The 6,504-nt window shown below is 43.6% G+C and overlaps 1 pseudogene across 1 annotated transcript; it reads right to left on the bottom strand.

The window, feature by feature from the left end:
• Window positions 1-3,117: 3,117 nt before the first annotated feature.
• LOC101177139 lies at window positions 3,118-3,854 on the bottom strand (annotated as a pseudogene). The gene has a single exon (XR_004032115.1). The product of XR_004032115.1 is annotated as a ran-specific GTPase-activating protein pseudogene (transcript).
• Between the last annotated feature and the right edge of the window lie 2,650 nt (window positions 3,855-6,504).

Here is a 6,504-nt window from a genome sequence, read left to right as displayed (position 1 = left end):
TTTTGGTGTGTAATTGTTCATAGGAGTCTCATATATTTCTATGGTATCAGTTGTAATGTCTCCTCTTTCATTTATAACTTTATTTGAGTCTTCTTTTCTTAATTAGTCTAGCTAGACATTTGTCAATATTTATCTTTTCAAAAAAATAACAGTTTCAGTGATCTTTTGTATTGTTTTTCTCATCTTTATTTTGTTTATTTCTGCCTTTATCTTTTTTATTTTCTACTATCTGCTGACTTGGGGCTTAGTATTTTCTCTAGTTGCTTGAGGTGTAAAGTTATATTTTTTATATGAGATCTTTCTTTTTTTCTTAATGTAGGCATTTATCACTATAAAATTTCCTCTTAGAACTGCTCTTGCTGCATCCTATAAGTTTTAGTATGCTGTTTTCATTTTTGTTTGTCTTAAAATACTTTTTGGGTTCCCTCTTGATTTCTTCTTTTATCTATTGGTTTTCAGGAGTGTGTTGTTTAATTTCCACATATTTTTAAATTTTTCTATTTTCTTTATACTACTGAATTCTAGTTTTATACCATTTTGGTTAGAAGAGACACTTGATATAATTTCAATCTTCTTAAATTTGTTAATCCTTGTTTTGTGGCCTAACACCTGATTTCTTATAGAGAATTCTATGTGTATTTGAAAACAATGTATATACTGCTGCTGTTAGGTCAATTGTCCTGTATGTGTTTGTTAGGTCTATTTTGTCTATAATGTTATTCAAGTCTGCTGTTACCTTATTGGTTTTCTATCTGGATAATCTTTGTATTGTTGAAAGTGGGGTATTGAAGTCCCCTACTATTATCATATGACCATCTATATCTATCTTCATTTCTGTTAATATTTAATTTGTATCTTTAGATGTTCTGATGTTGGGTACATATATATTTACAATTGCTATGTATTCTTGATGAATTGACTTCTTAATCATTATGTAACACAATACTTCGTCTCTTATGGCAGTTTTTTACTTAAAGTCTGTTTTATCTGCTATAAGTATAGCCTGCTCTGTTTTGCTTACCATTTGCTTGAAATATCTTTTACCATTCCTTTATTTTTAACCTATGTGCACCCTGAAAGCTAGTCTCAGGTGCACAGCATGTAATTGGATGTTGTTTTTTTAAATACATTGGCCACTTTGTCTTTTGATTGGGGAATTTGATCCATTTACATTTAAAGTAATTATTGATAGCTAAGGACTTACTGCTGCTATTTGTTAATTATATTGTGACTCTTTTATAGTTCTTTTGTTCCATTCATTCTTTCTTGCTGTCTTTCTTTGTGACTTGATACTTTTCGTAGTGGTATGCTTTGATTCCTTTTTCTTTCTCTTTTGCCTATCTACTACAGATTTTTCCTTTATGGTTACCATGAAGCTTACCTAAAACATTTTAAAATTATAGCGGTCCATTTTAAGCTAATAATTACTTAACTTTGACCACATAAAAATCTCCACATTTTAACTTCTCCTCTCCAAACATTTTATGTTATTGATGTAGCAATTTATTTTATTTTATTTTTGAGATGGAGTATCTGTCACCCAGGCTGAGCAGTGGTGTGATCTTGGCTCACCGCAACCTCCGCCTCCTCAGTTCAAGTGATTCTCCTGCCTCAGCCTCCTGAGTAGCTGGGATTACAGGCATGCACCACCATGCCCAGCTAATTTTTGTATATTTAGTAGAGATGGATTTTTGCTATGTTGGCCAGGCTAGTCTTGAACTGCTGACCTCAAGTGATCTGCCCACCTTGGCCTCCCAAAGTTCTGGCATTCCTGGCATGAGCCACCATGCCCCACCTTGCAGTTTACAATTTTGTGTGTCATGTATCCATTAACAAATTATTGTAGCTGTAGTTATTTTTAGTACTTTTGTCCTTTTATTTTTGTACTATACTAGAGTTAAAAGTGATTTTATGCATCATATTATTATTCTAAATTTGACTATATTCTTACTTTTAGAGTGAGTTTTATACTTTCCTATATGTTGTTAGTTAACATTGTTTCACTTTAATTTGAACTACACCCTTTAGCATTTTTTGTAAGGCAGGTCGAATGGTGATAAACTCCCACAGGCTTTGTCTGGAAAAGTCCTTACCTCTCCTTCATTTCTGAAGAACAGCTTTGCTGATTATAGTATTTTTGGTTGATAGGTTTTTCTTCTTTCAGTACTTTAAGCATATCATTCTACCCTCTTTTGACCTGCAAGGCTTCTGCTTAGAAATCCCCTGATAGCCATATAGAGGTTCCTTTGTATGTAATGAGTTGCTTTTATCTTTTTGCTTTAAAAATGCTTCGTCTTTGACTTTTGACAATTTGATTATAATGTGTCTCAGTGAAGATCTCTATAACGAGATACAAATTTAATTTACTTAGGGTTCTTTGTGCTTCATGGATGTAGATATTCACTTCCCTCTCCAGATCTGGAGATTTTTCTGCCATTATTTGTTTAAATTAGCCTTCTACCCCTTACTCTTTCTCTGCTCTTTTGTGACTTTCACAATACATATATTGGTTCACTTGATCATGTCCCATACGTCCTGTAGGCTTTCTTTATTCTTTTCATTTCTTTTTTCTTTTTGTTTTTCTGGGTTACTTCAAATGGCCTATGTTCAAGCTCACTGATTCTTCTGCCTGATGGAGCCTGCTGTTGAAGTTTTCTAGGGTATTTTTCAGTTTGGTCACTGGTTCTTTAGCTTTAGAATTTATGTTCGGTTCTTTTAAAAAATCATTTCTATGCTTGAACTCCTTGTTGAGCTTTTCATTTTGTTTGTATATTGTTTTTCTGATTTATTTTTATTTTTAATTTTTTTCCAGGTTCCAAATGTGTTTTTTATTCACTATTTCTGATGACTATAAATAAGGGTTTCCACTATGGAAAAGAAAGTTAGCACAGTACATTTTCATGACTGGGGAATGGATTTTTTGAAGTCGTCTTCAATAGGGCAAAAACTTAGAAACAAACAAACAAAAAAAACCTGAATGTTGAATTCAGTTCTTTATATAACGTCCCTTGTAAAAATGAAAGAATAAAAACAAACCGAAAAAGAGGGGCAGGGTAAATTAAAAAAAAAAAAAACAAAGGAAAGGAAAGAGAGGAAAAGGAAATAAAATAAGACAATTTATTGCTTCTCCTCAGCATCCTCCTTGGTCTCCTCCTTCACCTAGAGAGCTTCTAGCTTTACTGCCACTTTTTTGGCATGATCATTTTTGCCTGATCCTGCTTTCTTTTCTCTCTCTTCAATCTCTTTCCTGCATTCTTCAAACTTTGTTTTGAATTCCTGTGCATTCTCAGCATTCAGGAACCAGATGGCCAGCAGCTCTGGCTTGGGGTACTCGTCGGTGAAGTCAGCATGGGTGTTCCAGACCCAGGCACGGTCGCTACCTGCGTTGGGCTTCAGCTCCATCATTGGCATGATGCAGTGGTTGGCACAGATATTCAGGGTCTTGTCCCTCTGCATGAGGAGGCGGATGGCCCCTTTCTCCTTGTGCTTCAGGAGCTTGACGTCACCAGTGCCTCCCTCCTTCCATTCTGGGAGATCATTCTCTGAGGCAAATCAGACCAGTTTTGCCCCGCATTTTAAAAAGTTCCTCTTCATCATCTTCCAGCGTTTTAATTTCTTGCTCAGGAAGAGAAACTATTGGCTCAAACTGAGGGTCATGGTTGTACTCGACTGTATTCTCAGTGGAAGTATCCTGGTCCTCATGACTGTCCTTGGCGGCCGCCATGGGGGCGCGGCAGCAGCGGCGTCTCAGCTGGGTGGGTCGTCGCTGGCTCCGCTGCTTCTCGGAGGCTACTCTTAGCTCCTTCCCTCCGCATATGGTGCCGGTGCCTCCCGCCCGCTCTTCCCTCCGCCCCGCGACCTAAAACTCAACACCTGACCCCAGTGGCGGGAAACGCATGGCGATTCAAAACCAGTAGAGCTTTATTGGCTGAGGCAGCGGATGCTCTCATTGTCCAGCCTGCCCTGCGCTTCCCACCCCTGATTTTTTTTTTAAATGGAGTTTCACTCTTTCTGCCCAGGCTGGAGTGCAATGGCACGACCTTGGCTCTCTGCAACCTCCACCTACCAGGTTCAAGCAATTCTCCTGCCTCAGCCTCCTGGGTAGCTGAGATTACAGGCACCCACCACCACGCCCAGCTAATTTTTTGTACTTTTAGTAGAGATGGGGTTTCACCATGTTGGCCACGCTGGTCTCAAGCTCCTGACCTCAGGTGATCCACCTGCCTCATTCTCCCAAGGTGCTGGGATTACAGGCGTGAGCCACTGCTCCCAGTCTCTGATTTTTTTTTTTTTTTTTTTTGTATACCTGTGTTCTCTTGTAGTTTACTGACCACAGGTGACTGCCTGGCACTAGAACAGGCCTAGAGGTTGGGTGTGCAGGGGCAGACCAGTGTTCTGGGGCCACAAGAGCCAGCCTAGAACCGGGGTCTACTGGGATAGATACGAACCATATGTCTGCTGGAGTGTGGGGCTGCGGTGGCTCCTGGTTACTGGGTGGGGATAGAGCCTGTATTTGTAGGAGCTGGCCTGGAACATAGGTACATGTGTGCTGGTCTGGTGACTGGAGTTGTGTCCGGAATTGGTGGGTTCTTGGTCTCACTGACTTCAAGAATGAAGCCACGGACCCTCGTGGTGAGTGTTACAGCTCTTAAGGTGGCGCGTCTGGAGTTTGTTCCTTCTGATGTTCAGATGTGTTTGGAGTTTCTTCCTTCTGGTGGGTTCGTGGTCTCGCTGGCTCAGGAGTGAAGCTGCAGACCTTCACGGTGAGTGTTACAGCTCTTAAGGCTGCGTGTCTGGAGTTGTTCATTCTTCCCGGTGGGCTCGTGGTCTCGCTGGCTTCAGGAGTGAAGCTGCAGACCTTCACGGTGAGTGTTACAGCTCATAAAAGCAGTGTGGACCCAAAGAGTGAGCAATAGCAAGATTTATTGCAAAGAGTGAAACAACAAAGCTTCCACAGTGTGGAAGGGGACCCCAGAGGCTTGCCACTGCTGGCTGTGGCAGCCTGCTTTTATTCTCTTCTCTGGCCCCACCCACATCCTGCTGATTGGTAGAGTGGAGTGGTCTGTTTTGACAGGGTGCTGATTGGTGCATTTACAATTCCTGAGCTAGACACAAAGGTTCTCCATGTCCCCACTAGATTAGCTAGGTACAGAGTGTCGATTGGTGTATTTACAATCCCTGAGCTAGACATAAAGGTTCTCCAAGGCCCCACCAGAGTAGCTAGATACAGAGTGTCAATTGGTGCATTCACAAACCCTGAGCTAGACACAGGGTGCTGATTGGTGTATTCACGATCCCTGAGCTAGACATAAAGGTTCTCCACATCTCCACCAGACTCAGGAGCCCAGCTGGCTTCACCCAGTGGATCCTGCACCCGGGCTGCAGGTGGAGCTGCCTGCCAGTCCTGCGCCATGCGCCGGCACTCCTCAGCCCTTGGGTGGTCGATGGGACTGGGTGCCGTGGAGCAGGGGGTGGCGCCCATTGGGGAGGCTCGCTCGTGAGGCACAGGAGCACACGGAGTGGGTGGGAGGCTCAGGCATGGAGGGCTGCAGGTCCTGAGCCCTGCCCAGCAGGAAGGCAGCTAAGGCCCGGCGAGAAATCGAGCACAGCACTGGTTGGCTGGCACTGCTGGGGGACCCAGTACACCCTCCGCAGCTGCTGGCCCGGGTGCTAAGCCCCTCATTGCCCGGGGTGGCAGGGCCTGCTGGCTGCTCCAAGTGCGGGGCCCGCCAAGCCCACGCCCACCCGGACTCCTCCAGCCTTGGCCAGCCCAGAAAGGGGTTCCCACGGTGCAGCGGTGGGCTGAAGGGCTCCTCAAGTGCCGCCAAAGTGGGAGCCAGGCAGAGGAGGCGCTGAGAGCTAGCGAGGGCTGTAAGGACTGCCAGCACGTTGTCACCTCTCAGAGTCATGGCGGCTGACCTGGAGCTGGGGTTCATGGGTACCAACCTGGCACAGGAGTGGGCCTGGAGGCTAAATCTGCTGGGAATTGGGAACTTGGAGGCCAGCAGCCAGCCTGGAGCCTGTGTTTGCAGGGGCTGACCTGACTCTGGTCATGTCTAGAGCCTGTGTCTTAGGAGGGTGGCCAGCTTAGGTCCGTGTGTGCTGGTCTGGTACTGCAGCCACAGTAGTGTGTCTGGAGCCAGAATCCACAACAAAATCAGGTGCTCACTTCACTTTTTTTCTCCACTGGAAGAGTTTCTTTCTGCACACTATGCTGCCCAGGCACGGGAAAAGGCAGTGCATCTTTTCTTATTCCTGTGCTACACCAAGGTGTTGCAATTTTTCACTTGAATCCTTTAGTTTGTTAAAGGTATTTTTGGGCATAGATAGTTGTTTGTGATGTTTCTCTAACAGAATAGTGCTGGAAAGTCCTATTCTGCCATCTTGCTGATGTCACTCCCCCATATTTCTTGACAGTAGACACTGCCATTGCTCATTTAGTTTCCCTCCCTTCCCTTTTACTTCTTCTTTATACCCCTCCATTGTCTTTAATGTGATTTTACT

Source organism: Nomascus leucogenys, chromosome 10, assembly GCF_006542625.1.
Source record: "Nomascus leucogenys isolate Asia chromosome 10, Asia_NLE_v1, whole genome shotgun sequence".
NCBI lineage: Eukaryota > Metazoa > Chordata > Mammalia > Primates > Hylobatidae > Nomascus > Nomascus leucogenys.
The sequence above is the reverse complement of the archived record's forward strand: the minus strand, read 5'-3'. Positions and strand labels throughout refer to the sequence as shown.